This window comes from Euprymna scolopes, chromosome 3, assembly GCF_053919585.1.
Source record: "Euprymna scolopes isolate OS-2025 chromosome 3, ASM5391958v1, whole genome shotgun sequence".
Taxonomy (NCBI): Eukaryota; Metazoa; Mollusca; class Cephalopoda; order Sepiida; family Sepiolidae; genus Euprymna; species Euprymna scolopes.
The window spans coordinates 114,626,875-114,648,781 of record NC_136484.1 but is presented as its reverse complement, the minus strand read 5'-3'; the positions used below and the strand labels follow the sequence as shown (position 1 = coordinate 114,648,781).

The following is a 21,907-nucleotide window of genomic DNA, read 5'->3' as shown; positions in this document are numbered from 1 at the left end:
ACTTATTTCAGAAATAGTAAAATAAAACAGTTTTCCATCGCTTTTCTGCCTTCTTATACAAATTCTAATCAAACTATAAATCTTATATCTATAATCCGTATTCCAATTTGAAACAAAATTAGTGACATTATCTTGATTTTATTTCTTAAATGTATCACGCTGACGGCTTAAATTCATGGGATACTAGCAGGGAGACCCAACGTTTTCCGGGAATGAATGATGATCAACGAATATTTCACACTCCTATATGTTATTGTCATCGAAATCCGTGAAATCGCCCGGGAGAAAGCTTCATATGCTTCCATGCAGTAAATTAATCCAAAATATGTTATTCTACATTGCACTCTAGATAACCTACTGTTTCTTTTATAAATTTATTTTATATAAACTTCTTTCCAGTTAACGAAGAAAAAACATTAAGAAATTTACGTGCGAGGTTTGAACCTACAGACCACGTCATGCAAAAAGAAAAAAAAAACACGTAAATTTTCAAGTCTTATAAAAGTCTTTGCAGTTAATATAAAAGAAAATATAAGAAGTGAGGAGTTTGAATCTAAAGATCGCGTCATGTATATAAAAAAGAACTTGATATCAACTTACCCACAGTAGAATTTTCATAGCCCGTTGTTCTATCAATGTTGCTAAGCATAGTATGCATGGAAAAAATGGTTTTACCGATGATATATAAATTGAAATAACGGTTTTGATTATCGATTATCGGTAATTATCGGGGGTATTCTGAGAGAAAATCGAACAAATATCACTCCCAGATTTATACACTCTGTATATTCTGTAAATTTTAAAGAAAATCTGTCCAGCCGTTTCAGTATATAACACACACACACAGACAACGGTGACTTTATATAATTGTGGAGTTTAAAAAGAAATTGCATTTCAGGAAATGTTGCTTTATTGGTGCCTTATTACTGTAGATACGATTTAATGCAAATCTGAAATATTTGAATTTTCAAATGAGGGTTGTGTTATATTATGTCATTTAAAACTCTTTTTTTTAAATACCGTGAAAAAAAAACTTGCATTAGAGGAGTATTCATGAATTTATGTCTAACACATATAATTAACATTTTTCAAACATCGACCTTTTTTTTTTTCACTCACGGGCACCCCTTAAAAGATATATCGCCGCTTGGACGTAAGGAGCTACTATTTGGAATCATGCCTAGAAAAGATTAACAAGATGTTCGTTTACGTTATATTTAGACTTCTGCGTATATGTAAAGTCAAGGAAGCTGGTAGCAGGAAGGGAATTCCAAAGTCTAGCAGTTCGAGGGAAGAAACTATTAGAGTAGGAAGCTTTCTGGCATTTTGGGACCTCAACAGTGAAAGAGTGAGGTTTCATTGCCAAGCGAGTTTGTCGAGAATATTTACCTTTCTTTGCATAAAAGTAAATTAAAATAAATATGGCTTAAATTTCCCACAATTACACGTAGCAACTATGTTCCAAAATTCATAATGATAAGTTAATTTGCTTTTGAGCAAATAAGACACATTCACAAATCTAAACATATTCACATAGCTAACTTTAGCTCCTAAGTTTTCAAACTACTGTATCAACACTGAAGGTAATTAAGCGAAACTCATACCTCAGGGGAAATGAATATAGTCAAGTTGACCAAAATATATTCTAATTAAACATATTGTCGTCGTCTCCTTCTTCATGTAAGTTCCAGCCCGCAGAAAGAATAGCATCCAGACATCTTCATCCCCCGACATGTGCAACGAACGACAACATGGTATATAGTCCGCTACATCTACATTTATCCTCGAAAATATGACGCAGTCAATTAATGCTATGTATAATATAAAATCAGCATCTTTCTTACTATTTCCTGCAAAACATTCACAGTGAGTACTCAACTTCCTACCAAATGTACGAATAAATTTCCTTTCTTCCCATGTATACCGAAAACTAATGCAGTTTCAATAAACAGATTTATTTTCTCGTCTATAGGACGCATCATCACGGGACCCTTTTTTGCATGCGACAACATGGTCGCCTCCAAGTCCAATATCAACAAATACTCGCCGAATTATTTTTAGATCATGTAATGTTGTCCATTCCATCTATTAACTTTTATTCTTGAGTAGATTTTGGTGTTAATAATCAGAGATTCATTAATATTAAAAAAATGAAATATTTGTATTTGATTTAGGCTTGCCAATTCTTTTGGTGGATAACTGCAGCGTGTTTTTAAGAGAAATATAATCTAAATTGACTTAATTCCTTCGAGAAAATATCTATTATGACTCAGAATTATTTTCATATTGGCGCCATCTTTAAAAGGGGAGGTAACTCTGTTTTCACAAACAATTTGAAAAAGATACGTCCAAAGATGGAGTACTGCTGCCACATCTGGGCGGGAACTGCTAAAACCAGCCTATCCTGCCTTGACATAGTACAAAATAGACTTCGTGGCTTGGTGGGGGATGCCCTTTTCTCTACCCTGCAACCTCTTTCCCACAGAAGAGACGCAGCGAGCCTGTCTTTGTTCTATCGTTATTTCCATGGCAAGTGCTCGTCTGAGCTCCTTTCTTTGGTCCCCCCTCGCCAATCTTTTTCAAAAAACACCCGACTAGCTGAAACCACCGTCAATAATTTTCCCCACTCCTTATCTGTGCCTAAATCAAAATGTAGATTCCATGAACAAAGCTTCTTTCTTAGAACTGCACGCCCGTGGAACTCTGTTCAGCTTGCCTGTTTCCCTCCCGATTTCTACCTGGATGTCTTCAAGTCCAACACAAACAAATTCCTGATTAACCGCCTCCATAAGTAATGACACCTTATCAATTCTCCAATATTATTGCTACGCTATCCCATTGATTACTGTACACACAATAACTCTTATCCCCGAGTGGCCATTGGGCCTTGATAAGTGGTTAACTTCATGTAAAAAAAAGAAAAGATTTATACTTTAGCGTAAAACAAGTAAAAACCTTATCAGGAAACAACAGATAGGCACAGTAATATGCAATAAAACGTGCCATTTTTACGGATACAGTTTTTTATTTGTTGAATTTGATCTTTTAGTAGATGAGTCACCATTCACCAAGGTAATAAACTTCTAGACGACGAGAATGAACGAGCTGGGATGACTTTCAATTGAAAGATAAAGAAGAATATACGTGGATTGGGAATGGTTGATAGAATGGGCAATATTGAATACTATTGGGAATGGTTCATGTTATGAACCTGTTGACATTTTATTTAAAGAGGAATATGTTTTATCTGCATTGACGTAATCCTAGGGTAATGTGTTCACTACGAAAAAACAGGTAAGTATCGTCCTTAAGTTTCTGATTTTTTAAGATGAGGGCTGATTGTTTATATTACTTGTATTGATCGGCCTATAGTTCTCCTCTTGAGTGTTATTTGTGCAATGATTCGGTTGAGTTCTCCTTCAGCCGTCTTCAGGCATATTGGTTGTTGTTTGGAAAAAAAGAGAAAAGTTAGTGTCTCCGTAGATATTTTCGTATTCTGTGAGTCAGTATCTATTTTATGGTTTTAGTTTCGAAATTTTGAAACAATTGGTTGACAAGAGGAGACAACTCTAATAAAGATGGACAGGATATTATCTCTCTTTCATCGCCAAAATTTTAAGGGTGTACAATGTTTGTTTTTTTCTAAATTTATTTTCCAAACAACAACCAACGTGCCTGAAGACGGTCGAAAAACAATCCAACCAAAACGTTGCACAAATAACACTCAAGATGAGAACAATAGTCCGATCAAAACAAGTAATATAAAGTATTGTCCTGTGAGTTTTATCTCTGATATTAGTCTGATTGATGTTGTCAAGCTAATCAAAAATCTTGATTCCAGTAAACCAACTGGCCCTGACAGCATTCCTTGTGCTGAGAAACTTTCACCCAGAACTAGCTCCCAGACTTACAAAGCTATTTGAGAGTTGTCTTAATGAAAATTATTTCCCAACACGCTGAAATACCTCATCAGTATGTCCAGTATTTAAGAATTAAGGTGATCGGTCATTTCCCTTTCAATACAGACCAATCAATTTCCTCTGCGTTATGATTAAGTTGCTGGAATCTGGGTTAAATAAAGAAGTAGTCAACCATCTCAGCAAAAAGAACCTCCTCAGTGACATACAATATGGTTTCCGTTCTGCTAGATCTACTGCAGATGTGCAATCAGTTATATGATTAGCGAATCTCTCGGCGTATTCTTCCTTTCTAGGTCAATTGCTCTTGACATATCAAAGGCCTTTGCTAGAACATTGCATAAAGGTCTCCTCCACAAAATCTCAAACTACGGTATAGCTGGAATCGTCTTTCCAGTTGTTAAAGCATTTTTCTCTGATAAGTTCGTAAGAGTAGTGGTTGATGGGCAGAAATCAGAAGCTTGCAGTATTAATGCTGGAGTCCCTCTTGAGTCCATCCTGGACCCAACTCTCTTCCTGATCTAAATCATTGATTTCCCAAATAACGCCCTAAGATCATTCGTAGACATTTATACTGACGATACTACTATCTATGGCAACATTTCAAAAGCCGTAAACGACCAATTTCTCTCTGATTGTCTCTCTTCTGACACGTGATGCAATAGAGAAAGAGGTGGCTGATTAATTTTTATGCATATAAAACCAAGCTTCTATCTTCACATCATCAACGCTCTGATCCCCGCCTGGTATCAATTAAAATGAATGACTCTTGTTTTGGGTATGCTCCATATTTTGACAAGCTTCTGAGTCTGGCCTTTATTCCTGATATGAAATCGAACACGTACATCAAATACGTTGCCAAGGCTGCTAGAAAAATGGTAGGATCATTCTACCGCTCCAGTAGATATCTCACTGCTGATGCAGTTTTTTACCTGTATAAGAGCCAGGTACGTCCAAGGATGGAGTACTGTGCCACATCTCGGCATGAGCTCCTGGAAGCAGCTTGTCCTGTCTTGACATAGTTCAAAATAGACTTTGTAGTCTAGTCAGGGTTGCCCTTTTCTCTTCCTTGCAACCTCTTTCCCACAGAAGAAACACTGCGAACCCGTGTCTGCTTTATCGTTAATTTCATGGCAAGTGCTCGTCTGAGCTCAATCTATGGTCCCCCTTGCCTAACTTTCACGAAAAACAGTCGTCTCTGAAACCACTATCAATAATTTCCCCCACTCTTAATTTGCGCCTAAACCTAAACGGAGATTACACGAACAGATCTTTTTTCCTAGAACTGAATACCCATGTAACTCTGTTTCGTTTTCCTGCTTTCCAACTGACTACAATATGGTCGTCTTCAAGTTGAACGTGAACAAGTTCTTGATGGACCGTTCCCTTGGTTAATCACCTATGTAACTCTGTTTCGTTTTCCTGCTTTCCAACTGACTACAATACGGTCGTCTTCAAGTTGAACGTGAACAAGTTCTTGATGGACCGTTCCCTTGGTTAATCACCTATGTAACTCTGTTTCGTTTTCCTGCTTTTCAACTGACTACAATACGGTCGTCTTCAAGTTGAACGTGAACAAGTTCTTGATGGACCGTTCCCTTGGTTAATCACCTATGTAACTCTGTTTCGTTTTCCTGCTTTTCAACTGACTACAATATGGTCGTCTTCAAGTTGAACGTGAACAAGTTCTTGATGGACCGTTCCCTTGGTTAATCACCTATGTAACTCTGTTTCGTTTTCCTGCTTTTCAACTGACTACAATATGGTCGTCTTCAAGTTGAACGTGAACAAGTTCTTGATGGACCGTTCCCTTGGTTAATCACCTATGTAACTCTGTTTCGTTTTCCTGCTTTCCAACTGACTACAATATGGTCGTCTTCAAGTTAAACGTGAACAAGTTCTTGATGGACCGTTCCCTTGGTTAATCACCTATGTAACTCTGTTTCGTTTTCCTTCTTTCCAACTGACTACAATATGGTCGTCTTCAAGTTGAACGTGAACAAGTTCTTGATGGACCGTTCCCTTGGTTAATCACATTTACCAAAATTTCACTACTAACGATTGCTACGATATTATCATATTGACTACTATGCACTCATTGATCCTTATACTCGAATTGTCTCTGGGCCTTGATAAATGGTGATTTTTTGTAAGAAAATAAAGTTTTTGCTTGGTTGGTCAACGGAGTGCTAATTCATTTTCTGTAAATCTGATCCTCTTTAGTGAAGTTCAGTATAAGTTTTGTGGTTTTCGTTCAACTGCTGATTTTTTTAACTGTTGTGTCTGTGGATTTATCAGTTTGTGAATAATTCAGGATAGGGTAGCAGCATTGCCTGATATTTCAAGGCGTTTTGCAGAGTGTTGTACTCTGGTTTACTACATAAACTTCAGTTTCATCGTAAAGGCGTGAGGTTCTTGACATTATTAGAGCTTTTTTTCTGATCGAACATTGTGAGTAACTCTGGATAGACGTTCTTGACCTTCGGGTAAATATCAAAGTGTAATATATGTTCTTTAGATGCTGCACTTCAATTTCTTGTTCTCTGCCAGTGGAGGAGAAATCTTTCACGACTGAGACCATTTTTATTTTGTTCCTTTTCTCCACGTTAAAAAGAACGACTCTGGTGTCTAACTCTGTCCCGTGAGGAGACATTGTAAATAGGAACTCTTTATAATGTGTCTTCATTCTCTTTTCGTATCAATACTGTCGTTCCTAAGGGACCCATTCTAGGCCCAAGTTTATTTCTTACCTTAATCAATGATCCTCCGGAGAATATTGATCAGAAAATGAACATCTATGCTGATGATGTCACCTCCTATTCTGGTATGGTTTCTCGCTTATCTTGCTCGAATCAATTGAAATAGCTACTCTATTAGTTGGCCTGGATTCAGTTGTAGACTGGGGTACAAAATAGCTTGTCTATTTAATCCTGTTAGGAACCAGCTTGTGTATTTCAATTGTAGACGAGTCTCTTTTTTTTCCTGAGATACTCATGAGTAGCTGTATTCTTAGTGAGAACTCAATTTTGTCTTGCTTTCTCGTCAAATCTTTCTGTGTGGTTCATACATTAAACATTACTTCAACTCCTCAAATAGTCGGGTCTCTCTGTCGTTCTAAACACTTTCTCACACTTGAGACTCTTCTCTATCTTCACAAATCTATTATCAGACAATTATGCAGTATTATTTTCATATTTTAGTTAGTGAATCTCTGTCCCGTTTGGATGTTCTTGATAAAGTGCAGAAATGTATATGTGATTTAAATGGTCCCACCCTTTCTTCATCTCTGAAACTTCTCTCTCACAGACATGGTGTTGCTAGTATCAGTCTTTTCTATAAATGTGTCTTTCAGAATTAATCTAATCTTCATCTCAATTTGTGTGACTTGTTCATCGAACGGTCTTCATCATATTACTGTTTTGATACCTCATTTTGATACAGCTTCCTGTTCCAGTAGAAGAACCGAAAAGTGTATAGAAACTCTTTTCCTGCTAACTGTTTCCTTCCTGCCTATACATTTGGGTTTTTTTTTTACAACTAAAGTCAATAAACACCTCCTGTCTTTTCGATAACCATATTTCGTTTTTATTAGCTCTTTAAATCAATTAGCTTAACGCCTTGGAACGATTTACATAAAACGTTGCGCTTTGCGCTAAGCATACCGCGGACAAAAAGATTTTAAAATGTTTTTTTTTTTTTATGCGTGATAGAGGAGTATTTTTCTAGTTACTTACGTACCCGCAAGGAAAAAATTAGACCCAAATCAGTTTTGTATGTGGGAAAATTCAGTACTCCCAAAATGGGCACACTGGAGTGGTACAAAAGCCAAATTGCCTTAATCTAGAATGATTTCTCTTTCACTGGCCGGTGACACAGAAGAACCAGAGGTTTGAGCTCAGTCAAGCACCTAAAACTTCCTTTCCTTTACCTACCTCCTTCTCTCTTCCTTCTCTTCTCTCTTTCTCTCTCTCTCTCTCTCTTTCTTGCTCTGGTTATCAGAACTAAATACTGAACACATACACTTCAAGTTAAAGGTTGGTTGGTCGTTGGTTGTTTTTGTTTTACGGCATATCAACCCTTTTTTGGTTATTTAATGCCGAATCCAAAGATTTTGAAGAAAAAATGTTTAATAGAATATATTTGTTGTTTTCAAGTCATTTTCTACTTAACCCATAGTTGGGACCCTAACAGGTACTACCACTCCGGGTCAGAGTGGACCTGGGAGCAATGGTAATTAAAGGGTGGCTCCACACTCCCCAAAACCCACAAGCTGGGGCCTCACCACTGGATATAGTTTAAGGTCATATCCAGGACCCCCATTGAGGGACTTTTACCCTCTGCAGGGGGGGCAGTCGGTGTATTCTAATGCCCCACCGACAGGGCCTCAAGTTAAAGGCCAACAGCTATTATCTCCACACATCAACAAGCTCCCCATCATTTTGCCTCAGTAAAGATATCTTTATGCGATTATCAAGAGCAGAATGTATAGTAATGTCCTACTTACTAACGAAATATCACTTCATCCTTAAATCTTTTATCTATTTTCGTAGATAAAATGTTCGGCATTTGTGTCCTTATAAGAGTTTTAATTACCTTTTTTATGTCCGTTAACTCAATTGATCTGACGAGCGCTTAGACTAGACGTATCAGCGTAAATCGCTCCGATGAAGTACTTAGCACTGTCCATGAAAAAAAGTGGGTTTCTCGCTTGGTAAAAGTACTTTGGATTCCAGTCATTAACATTAGGCTATGCGTTTCTCGCTCATCATATAAATCCTTCATGCTATAATAAAGACATTGCACCGAGGTCTAAGGTTCTGCTGGTGACGGCTACTTTACAACACGACACACTGGAGTGGGGAAATGTCTCCACTCGACCATCCCTAAAAGGTTACGCATCGAATGTAGCAGCAACTTCTGAACATTTACGAGAAAGAACAGTTGGAAATACATCATCTACCATCCACTATGACTATGCAATTTCTAAAGCTCCGTATCTAGAAAACGGGGCTATTAAACCTAACATAGCGATATGGGACAGAAGAAAAATACTCAAATTTATTGGATGTTAGTGTCCCCAATGATGCTTAGTTAAACAGCGCTAGCAGGGAAACTATAATGAAATAGCAAGATCTTATGTACGACATTAAAAGAAACCAGAATATTAAGAGAGTCTTCATAATTCCGGTACTTATAAGAGCAACGGGACTCAGTAAAACGAACTTGTAAAACTACCTGAAAAATATACCAGTGAAGCAAGCGCAAGAGAGATACAAAAATTTACACATAAAAGAATGGTTCGAATATTAACAATATTTGCTCAGTTGGGATTAATGAGATAGCGGGAGAACATCTGGCATCCGGTAGGATGCACCATTCCCAGCTAGAAGAAAATGATAAAAATGATAAGAAAATTTATTTAATAAAAATAATAATAATAATAATAATAATAATAAATCCCCATAAATATCTATATAATGAGATGTTTTGCTTTAATATTTACATGTCTTCGTTTTTTAACGAATGATACATTTTTTTTTACCGATTAAGACGTTATTTTATGTGAATAAGAATATGAATACAAGTATGAGAATTGGCGAAGTATTTTTTTTTCATTAGGAATAAATTTCGTTAAATATGGTTTAACGATACGAGACACCTATTTAATTAATTCAAATTAGTAAATTAAAACGCGAACATTTTAGAAATTGCGACAACGAGTTGTTTTTATATCATGTGAGAATATGAATAAAGATACGAAAATTTTATAAAAACATAAATATGTTCAGTGTGACAAAATCACATTCAGAATTAAACTGTCAGATTAGACGCTATTAACTTCTATTGAAATGGCTTTTGTTACTTTAGTAAACTGCGATACTAACATAAGTATTCTGCATAATCGACTGTTTAAGAGATGAGAGGAAGTCTGTGAAAGTTGAGAGTTGGGGTTGTGAATTACGTTTTAAGTTGATGCGAATTACGATGTTGGTAAAGAGGACTTCAATCAAGTTATTTATTTATTTATCTTTTGTGTTTTTTTTGGGGGGGGGGTTACAAGCTATTTCGATTAGAAGCGGAATTCGGAACATTGAGATTTGGAAAAAAAAATGTGATATCATCTTTTAGTGGAAAAAAAAATATGTAGTGGAGGGTTTGACAGCCGATATATATATATATATATATATACAGAGGGAGGGAAAAAGAGAGTATAGAAGCTGAACGTTGTCGTAAATAACAGTCTAAGTTAAGAGGAGTTGGTGAAAAATGTGCCGATAATGAGGTGGAGTTCTGTCATTGTTGTTGTTGTCGTCGTTTTTGCTTTATATTCTGTGCATCTATATTCTAGTTATTGGTTCTTAGTTACAAGAGAGCTTTAATACAGGTATTTTCTTGACAGTTAATAAGTGGGTTTAGCTTTATTGACAGAATGAAACGAAGTCTGACCGATTAACTGCCTTAGATTTCCGGTCTTAAGTTAAAGCGGAAATCCACCCCATTTGGAAAACTTAGGGCGTTATTTCTTTTGAAAACCTTGTTATCTATTGAATATATATATATATATATATATATATATATATATATATATATATATATATATATATATATATATATGATTGCAACGTCTTCCAGACGAGTGCTACTCCCTTGGACACTTAAAGTCCATGAGCCCAAATGCCTGAGGGAGTATCTACACAAAGATGATGCTACAGAGTCTTAGCTTTTTATGACAGCTAAATTTCTCTCCCAGTTAAAAATTTTGAGATTCAGCAACAAGCAAGAGCAAGATACCAGCTAAATGCGAGTACTGGTCTCCCGCTTTATGGTTTTTTAAATCAGAGATTTGCTTCTCCTATGAAGTTGCATTCACCACGGCGTACACATATACACATATATATATGCAAATATATACATATATATACATATATGACATATATATATATCTACGTATACAAGCATATATATATACATATATACATATATATACATATATATATGCATACATATATATACATATATATTCATATATATATGCATACATATATATGTGCATACATATATATATGCATACATATATACATGTATATACATATATGTACATATATATATATACACATACATATGCATATATATACATATATATATGCATACATATATATACATATATACGCATGTACATACTTATATATAGAGCATATATATATACATATATATGCATATATATACATATATATACACGTATATGTATATATATGTATATATATATGTGTATATGTATATATATATGTATATATATGTATATGTATGTATATATATGTATATATATGTATATGTATATATATGTATATATATGTATATGTATGTATATATATGTATATGTATATGTATGTATATATATATGTATATATATATGTATATATATGTATATATATATATATATATATATATTACTAGCAGGCAGTAAATATGATAGTTTGATTGATGCAGATTTTAAAATTAATTATTATATTATATTGGCCCCAATATATAGTATTGATTTTTAAAGTTCTTTTAAAAAAATGACTCGTGCGCCACCACCGAGAATCGAAACCAAAACGTTTAACTTACGATTTATTTACTCCTTTGACGTTACGTCCTTAGCTATAAAAACATGTTTGCTGCAAGGCTAAAAGTTTTAACATGAACCAATAGCTATTATGTTACGCATGCATGTTCTTAATGGCATCGTTGGACCTTCATTTGGCAAATTTCATTTTTTTAATTTTCATACTTTTGCACGGATTTTCCCTGGCTAAAACTCAAATATAACATTTCGCATGAGTTCTAATACCATATATATTAAGTTTTATGTCTGTAGATTAAAAACTGACAGAGGAGTTTGGTAGACAAACATTTTTAAACAAATACATATAGGCATACATAATATATATAAAAGTTTTGTGTTTACTATACTCTTTTTACGCAAATATTACGCAAGTATAGATAATGTAGAATATCTGCATGAATATAATTACACGTAATAGTTGACCAAAGATGATCATCTCTTAAGAAAATCGAAAAAACTAATAGGGAATTGATTAAAATGGATTTTTAAAATAATATGCAAATTAGCTAGATCCTTTTCAGATGGGTGCAATTTCACGACCCATATATAATAAAGTTACGTTCTTTTAAAATAAATAGAAAAAAGGCTTGCCTTTTTTCTGTTGTTCTTGGTCTTCGAGTGGACTCTAAGTAGGACGTCCCCCGGCACAAAAGGGTGAATGCCGTATGATAGTGAAAGAACATATTAGCAAAGAGATTCTTTTGTTTAGTTCTGGAGTGACAAGGATGACCAACGACTCCCAATTCCCCCCTTTTGAGTTGGCTTTGTGCCTAAGTTTTTTGTTTAGTTTGAACTTACATTCTAATTTTAGTCTGAATAAAATATTTAATATCTCAAAGTGTAGTATCTGTTCTGATGCTACACTTAAGGTAATTTGTCTCAGTTAATGAAGTGGAAACCCTCTATACTAGGATAATTATCATTTTTCCATCCAACTAGAGTCCCCCTTTTGCCTTCTTTTCGGGGAGCTGGTTTAACCCCACATTAAAAACGACCTTGTGTCACATTTTCCTTTCGTGGAGAAGCAAATAAATACTAATATAGAAAAAAGGATTTTTAATATGAATATCAATGCACACAAAAAAAAACTAATTTAAAGGAGTATACAGATATATATATATATATATATATATATATATATATATATATATATATATATATATATATATATATATATATATATGAGAGAGAGAGAGACAAGGGTGGGGAGAGATGAAAGAGGAACAAATCAAGTTATATGTCAATCAACGTTTCGTCTTTATTGTAAGGATAAAATAAAGACTAAACGTTGATGGGCAAATAACTTGGTTTGTCCTTCTTTCATCTCTCTCCCCCTTCTCTCTCTCTCTCTCTCTCTCTCTCTATATATATATATATATATATATATATATATATATATATATATATCCGCTGTCAGTAATCACTAAATATAGTCCTCTTCCCTCGATGGTCCTTGTCTGATCCTCATCCAGATCTATGGCACCATTAGACATCATCAATAAAACACTGGCATAATATTGATCTAAACGCAATTATATATTTTTCTTCTTTTAGTCTGGATTTATTCTAATCTTTTCACTTCAAAAAATGTGTCTTCAAAGGGAATTTTTGCGTTAAAAGGAAACTAATCGAAGTATCGATTCATAAAAGACTACCTGAAGGACCTGTATATGCGAGGGATTCCAGTGTAATAAAATACACAGAACTCATGACAAAACCAGATTATTTTACACTTGAATACCTCAGCAAGTGTGACATAAACCAATATAGTTTTTTTTTTCTGTGCATTTCACCATTTCGATGACGTTGCTCAACATAAGCAGCAGCGTTTCTTTCTTTGAATCCCTACTGGAGGAAACGGCTACTGAACTCGACAAACGCATTCAACAACAGCAGTGACGGTTTCGCCAGCATCCCGTTTGTAACTAAGAGACTAACTGTACCATCATCATCATCATCATCATCATCATCATGGTCACCATAATCACCATCATCATCAACATCATCATCACCGGCGTCGTCGTCGTCGTCGTCGTCATCAACATCATCATCATCATTACCATCATCATCACTGGCGTTGTCGTCGTCGTCGTCATCATCATCATCATCATTACCATCATCATCACCGGTGTCGTCGTCGTCGTCGTCGTCGTCGTCGTCGTCATCGTCATCATCATCATCACCGGAGTTGTTGTCGTCATCATTATAATGATCATTATCGCCGTCATCATCATTGTCGCCGTCATCATCGTCACAATAATCACCATCATAATTACCATCATAATCACCGGCGTTTTCGTCGTCGTCATCATCATCATCATCATCATCATCAAACAATATATGTACCTTGTTTTCCGACCAGCTAAAATTATACAACAACCAAGTTAAAAGCAAAGATTCACAGAGAAAAGACAAAATGAGAGTTAAGCAAAGATAATCATTATAAGCAGCATCATCGTTATCATCTTCATCTTCAGTATCATTATCATCATCATCATCATCGTCGTTATCATGATAATCATCATCATCATCATCATCATCATCATCATCCCGTAACGACTATTTTGTTGACTCACTAAGTCATGAACTGTTTTTCTTTAACAGAAACATCTTTTTATTTAAAATATATGCCGTGTATATGTATATATATATATATATATATATATATATATATATATATATATATATATATATATATAACATGTTCAGGAATATGGGTGAAAAGAAGTTAAAACAATATTTTGAAAAATGCTTAATACATAATACTTAATATATTCTTCGAACACAAACGTGTTCGAATATATGGTTAAATAGCAGTTTTAGTCGTTTAGAACTGTTTTAAAGCTTTACCGCTCACTCCTTTTTCGACCAAATTTCAGACAATTTTTACAGTTTATAGATCACCTTCTCAGCTATATTGTGAAAACTGCTTTTCAATTTTCGTTCAGTAAAACAAGTTATGATAATTTACCGGTGTTAAAAATTGTAAAAAAAAAAAAAAGATGAGCGACGTTTTTTATGACTGGTTTCGATAGCAACCACGTCGCTTCAGAGACTACTGTTGCTACCAATTCAAGGATCTTTCGAAAAGAGACGTAACAAGTTTAACAGAAAGAATAAAAGGGAGATACTTGGGAGGGATTTTATTGAAAGCAGACGAGTGTCCGCCATTGTTATTACATATGTGTATGTTATGTTTTGGGGAGCAAATAAAAAATAAGACAGAACTTAAACAAGAACAAGTGAATTTACTCGAAGCAACAGAAAAATGCGAGCATGAAAAGTTATGATTAAGCTTAAACATGGAAAAGTAAAGGACTAGTTGTTAAAACTGGAAAACAAAAAGGACAAGATATTCTAGCAAAAATATAATAAATGTATAACTTAAAATATTGCAGCATTAATTTTTTTATATTCAATTTATAACATTATTTAATCAATTCTTAATGCTGCAATATTTTAAGTTATAAATTTAATATATTTTCTTACAAGAATATCTTGTCCTTTTCATTTCCCAGTTATAACAAATAGTCCTTTACTTTTCCATGTGTAAGCTTAACCATATAACTTTTCATGCTCGCATTTTTCTATTGTACAATTACATATTAATGTATAGTAATACTTGATAGGTAGAGTTTAATAAATACACATTATATACGCATTTATAATGGTCTACATCAATTCAAATTGAAAAATTTGTTTATCTGAAATCTAATTCTGACCGGACAAATTGTTTTCCTAGTTTTTTTGGCGGGTGTGGGTGGGGGGGACTCGATAATGTTATATAAAATATCGAAACGTAATTGCAGTAACGTCGGCCATTTTAATTGTTTATGTAATGTATACTCATACGTATGTATATATATATATATATATATATATATATATATGCGGTTGAGTGTCTCTGCGCGTACGGTGATCAATAAGTTGGATATATTTTTTAAGCCTGACTTCGACATTCATCATCCAATCTAAAAATGAACGAGACGATAAATCCTTATTCTCCATCATGATCAATTCTTCTCCGCATCTGCCAGTCCATTCATTTGAACCTATTAATCAATCAAGCTATCAGTCACATCGATCTTTTTCCTTTACTTTCCTACAATTCTATTTCAGGATAAGTCATGATATTATCCTCATCATGCTTGATATTTTCCCCGTCTTTCACCGTTATCGATCTTCGTTCGATAGATGACAGGTTTGAAAAGTAACCACCTCGATGCTTATTGCGCGTTCTGTGAAGTTTCGAACATTTATTATTATTATTATTATTATTATTATTATTATTATTATTATTATTATTATTATTATTATTATTATTATTATTGATTCACAAGGAGCTTTCACGCAGGTCATCAAAGATCTCTCCTTGAAAACAGCCTGTGGTGTTCCCTAGAAGCTGATTGAATGCAAGTTTCCTCAGGTTTCCAGTATCCCCACCTCTTTCGATAGCATTTGCAGGTAAATTTGCATTATCGCAACAGCTGCTTGCCATTGATTTCTCTTTGGCAGCTGCTATAGGTCTTGCCGTTTATTTATCAGTATCATCTTGTCGTATGTGTTGGTTTCCAGATATTTTTAATACGTCGGCGGTTTTCACCATGGACATAATTTGTACGGTGTAAATTCTCTTTTTTTATTTTAATTTCCAGGTTCCTAGTGTTTATATAGTTATTGGTATTACAGTCATTTTTATGTCATATAATCCACTCAATTTTGTTACGTTTCTTGCATTTTTTTGTGTGCATTTCTGTTTTTAGCCTAATTACCTAATCTGCCAGGGTGATGAACTGGTCTTATTTCTTGGACGATTTCGTTGTATTATTATTATTACTAGTAGTAGTAGTAGTAGTAGTAGTAGTAGAGGTCGATAGTAACAGAGTTGCTTTCTGTGTTTTTGTCATATCACAAAAGAATTCAGCAACTAGAAATCAACGAGACAGGAAAGACCTCCGAGAAAGAGCTCCTAAAATATAACCTGAAAATGAACTCGTACAAGTACGATCATTATGATCAGGTAAAAATTCTAAATGTATGCCATTTTATCATCTATTTATAAAAAGAAATTAGTAACATAATAAACAAGGCCGAGGAGGAGGAGTAAAGTGGTTACTAGTGAATCTATTGTCGAATATCAGACTATTAACTTTGTCAGCACGAGTAAACTGCACGACCTTCACTATATTACATAGCTATATGGGAATAAATCATCTAACTACAATTACAATTAATTTCTTCTATTCACCCGGTCTATATTACTAGACTTAATCTCCTTTTCTTTGTAAGACAAGCGTCCATTGCTTTAAGACTCCGTGTTTCGATCTTTTTCTAGCCAATTTCTTTGCTGACCATTTCCATTTATAAACAGATTCACCCGTTTAAAAACTTACGGAAACAGACTGTACTGCGTATACGCGTCGACATGCTCGTTCATATCAAATGTTGTATCGACTCTTTGTAAAATCACGCATACGGTCTTTGACTTTATTCCAACTCAAATTAATCTCCGTGAACTAGCTGATTTATTTTAAAACCTGAAACACCGGAAGCTGCTGTCTACAATACAATGTTGCCTACACATGGATCTGCAAAATTATGGTTGTAGTGGAGAGAAATAAGCGAGTAAATAAAAGAGTATCTCTTGGAGTCTCCGAGAAGGCTATTTCATATAAAAATTAGACCAACAGTCTTGGGCAAGCTCGTTCTCCATCAGTCTGATGTATAGTCCCGTGTAAATATCTCCGATAAACTTGAGTAGCATTTCTCATTACACCGAAGATCGTGGGAAGTAGGCGAAACGTCAGTTTTTAAATGATATTTTCATGAATAAACGTCAACAAATAAGAAATAAAATGTAACATATATAAACACTTTATATATATATATATATATATATAAGTTGTACTCGCAAGCGCATATTTTTGCCATTATTAATATACTCACTAATCTATAGCTAGCCTTAATCACGGTAGTCAAGTATATATATATATATATATATATATATATATATATATATATATATATTACTCACTAATCTATAGCTAGCCTTAATATATATATTACTCACTAATCTATAGCTAGCCTTAATCACGGTAGTCAAGTATATATATATATATATATATATATATATATATATATATATATATATATATACATATATATATATACATATATATATATACATATATATATATATACATATATATATATACATATATATATATACATATATATACATATATATATATATACATATATATATATATACATATATATATATATATATATATATATACATATATATATATACATATATATATATATATATACATATATATATATATATATACATATATATATATATATATACATATATATATATATATATACATATATATATATATATATACATATATATATATATATACATATATATATATACATATATATATATATATATATATATACTTGACTACCGTGATTAAGGCTAGCTATAGATTAGTGAGTATATTAATAATGGCAAAAATATGCGCTTGTGAGTACAACGATGACCACCACTTTAAACATAAAGAATTACATTGCTTAATATGTATTTGGGGAAAATTTAAATGCGATAGTCGTTATCAGCATACCTGAAAACCTAACTTAAAGGAAACTGTTAAGGTGGAAACCTAGTAAAAATTTACCAAAGTTCTATTTTCCATATTTGCTTTCAAAAGTTACATTATATACAGTGTTCGTCATCCGAACTTTAAAATTTGTCTGACCTCACTTCCGCCAAATGGCTTTGTAAACAAAGAAGTGCGACTCTTGGCGAAAGCACTGATCAACTGTGTTTTTGTGATGTTAAATGTTTTGCGTATGTTTTAGAGTTTCAAGTTTAAAAGTTTTAAACTGTTAAAAAATGAAAATTAAAGAAAGTTTTTTTTTTTAATTAAAAGAATCGTACTAAAATCTTTTGTGGTATTTCCTGAAGAAACTCGGATTGGGTTTTAATTATTGTTTCTTTTAAAATAAAAATTAATTGTTTGAAAACGATTCCAACTTGTAATGGAAGTTTAGAACATAAGGTAAAATGTGAATACCATCTATAAATCAATTTTAAAGGCAAGTTTTACGTTGGTCTTCTGAAGCACTTTTACCTAATGTTATAAACATTGCTTTTTTTTTTCTGTTAACTGTTTAGAAAACGACTTCAACTTGTACTGAAAAATACAAATAAAATTTGTAAAATGCCGATGAACAAAAAAATAGCATAATAGACTTAACTTTGTTTTTATTTGCATATTTCAAAGGCAAAAAATTGCTAATTAAAAAAACTTTCATGGCTTTGTTTTTATGTAATTACGCAGGCGCAGAATTTTTAAAACCGGATGAACGATTTAAGCGCGAAAGCAAGCAAGCTGATCTGAGTATATATATAAATATATATATAAATATATATATATATATATATATATATGTGTGTGTGTGTGTGCGTATGTGTGTGTATGTATGTGCGTGTATAATATATATATGTGTATAATATATATATATATGTGTATAATATATATATGTGTATAATATATGTGTGTGAATAATATATATGTGTGTATAATATATATGTGTGTGTATGTATAATATATATGTGTGTATAATATATATATATATGTGTGTGTATAATATATATATGTGTGTATAATATATATGTATCTGTGTATAATATATATGTGTGTATAATATATATGTGTGTGTATAATATATGTGTGTGCGTAAATATATGTATATATATATATATATATATATATATATATATATATATATTACAGTAATTTTCATACTTATATATGTATATTAAGATTTATTTTGGTTGGCTTTTGAGTTCCATGTGTTTTCCTTTGTTTCCATTCGGACTATTGTCCTTGTTCGCGTTGAATTGTCTGTTTCCATAACATTTCAACCATTGTGCCTTTCGCTTTTATTTATTTATTGTTCATTTATATTTTTCCTTTATTCAAAATTCTCATGATAGTTTTTTTTTATTCTTTCCGTTCCAGTTGTTTCTTCAACAATTTTTACCATTGGTCCATGCGATATGTGATGTTCTTGACGACAATTCTATAAGGTAAGTAATAATTTTTTCTTTAAAGTCTATAGCGGTCTAAGTAGCTAAATAAATGGCGTTGCTGTAACGTTACCTAAATGTTACAAAAAACGTCGCCTTATGGGATTTCCTAAGTTACCTCACAACATTATGTAATTATAAAATAGTAAATATATTGTCGTGTGACGTTGCAAATACGTACTTTGTTACGTTGAAAACGCATTGTAGTGTAACGTAAAAAATGCGTCGGCTTGTTACGTCGCCAATGTATTGACTTGTAACATTGCAAGGAATGTTCTTTTTGAAAGGTCCAAATAAGTTTCTTTGTAAGGTTACAAATATGTTGCATTCTACGTTGTAAATACTAAGCCTGATTACGCTGGAAAGCATTGTCTTGTAACATTTCAGATTTATTACCTTCATCGTTTAAAATATGTTGCTTTGTAACATAAAAAAAATGCGTTGTTCTTACTTGGCATATGCGTTGCCTTGCACAGTCTCAAATAAGGTACTTTGTAACATTCCAAATTCGTGACCTTGTAACATTCTAAATACGATGCCTTATAGCTATGCAAATACGTTGCCTTGTAACAATCCAAACGAGTTTACTTGTAACGCTGCAAATATGTTGCCTCGTTACTCTCAATATTCGTTAGCTTTTGATAATTCAAACATGTTATATTGTAACGTTCCAAATAGGTAGCTGTGTTACATTCGAAATACGTAGTTAAATACATTGCTTTGTAACGTTCCAAATACGTGTACCGTTGAATAGGCATTATCTTGCAACGTTTTTTTAAGGTCCAACATTGCAATGCGTTAACTTGAAAACCTGAAAATAGTTTGCCTTGCAACGTTACAATGTTGCTAGTACGTTTCTTATCATGTAAACTTGCCAACAATTTTCCTTGTAATGTTATATTATTAATTATCTTTAACTCTTGAAAATACGTTGTCTTGTAACGGTACCAACACGTTCTAACTTTAGAAAGGTGTCGCCATATTACGGTAAAATACGTTGCTCTGTAACGTTGGACATTTATTGTCTTCGATGGTTGCAAATGTATTGCGTTGTAACGTTGCGAACTCATTGCGTTGTGTTGATGCAAATATCTTTTCTTACAACATTGCATTCCGGTGTTATTTTATTTTATTGTAATATTACAATTACGCTGTTATCTATACGTCGAGGATAGAGCGTCGTGTTATCAGCTAATATACTCATCTCGGACACAATTTCATCAGTGACGTTGTTTATGACATGCCATAGGGCTTAAATATACGGTTATCTATGATAAGCTTGATCATTCTTTTAGCTAAGAAGCATCTGATTATATTAATATTCTTTCAGTAAAATCGTACAAATTAATTTTCAAGTAAAACCCTTCATACCAGACAGATGCTGTGAAAGACTTTGCATACATCAAGCCTACTGCTCTATCTTCATCATTCTTGCCTTGTGTATGGTGTATAAGATATCCACAGTATAAGGGGTGGACCTTAATCCATATTGTTAGTCAAAAGAAATTTGATGAGGTGGTAGATTATCGCAAGATTGGTCCATGATTCAAAGAGTTTAGCAACGAACGAGAGGTCTAATGCAGAAATAAATTTGCGGGACAGTTTGTTTTTTTCGCCATAAAGACCATATTCTAGCATTTCGGACACATTCTTTGGCAATGCATTTGTTGAAATTCGGGATTATTGGGGCATGCCAGTGATGTGCAAAGAAATTTTAAAAGGCAATTTATATATAATGCAAGGCTCATTGGTACATCCTGAAAAAAAACCCGCAGATTCTGTCTTTAAATCGTTGACGTATCCCCTTTCTCCTTGATATTCTAGTGGATGACTCTGCTCACACCTGAAGTTATTCTTTATCTCGACAAATCTACTTTCAAACCATGTTTGGGATATTGTTGTTACATTTGAGCTTGTGAATGTCTGTCTCATTTGGAAAGTGCTTGATAAGGTGCAGAAAGATACAACTTAATTGACCCCCACCTTTTTTCCTTTCTGTAATTTCTCTCGTACAGACGCCATGTTGCTAATCTCAGTATTTTCAATAAATAATTGTCTGATCCATTTATCTGCTTCTTTCGTTTTGCCCGTAAGTCTAGTAGTCTGTTTTCATACATCACTGTAACACAGTATCCTATTATAGTAGTTTCTTTCAAAGAATCGCAGATTTTGAAAACTCTTTTTCGGCTACCTAAAACATTAGTCTTTGGTCAATATGCATCTTCTGCAATTGCAATAATCATCTTTCGTTCTTGTTAGCTCCTTACATCAAGTGGC

The 21,907-nt window shown here is 33.4% G+C and overlaps 1 protein-coding gene across 2 annotated transcripts in view; it reads left to right on the top strand.

The window, feature by feature from the left end:
• Window positions 1–21,907, top strand: part of LOC145258181 (uncharacterized) — a 905,094-nt gene that overhangs the window by 127,428 nt on the left and 755,759 nt on the right. For both annotated transcript variants that reach the window (XM_080116026.1, XM_080116065.1), the window contains exon 2: window positions 19,563–19,630. The gene's annotated coding sequence lies outside the window, so the exon portion shown is untranslated. The remainder of the gene's footprint in view (window positions 1–19,562; window positions 19,631–21,907) is intronic.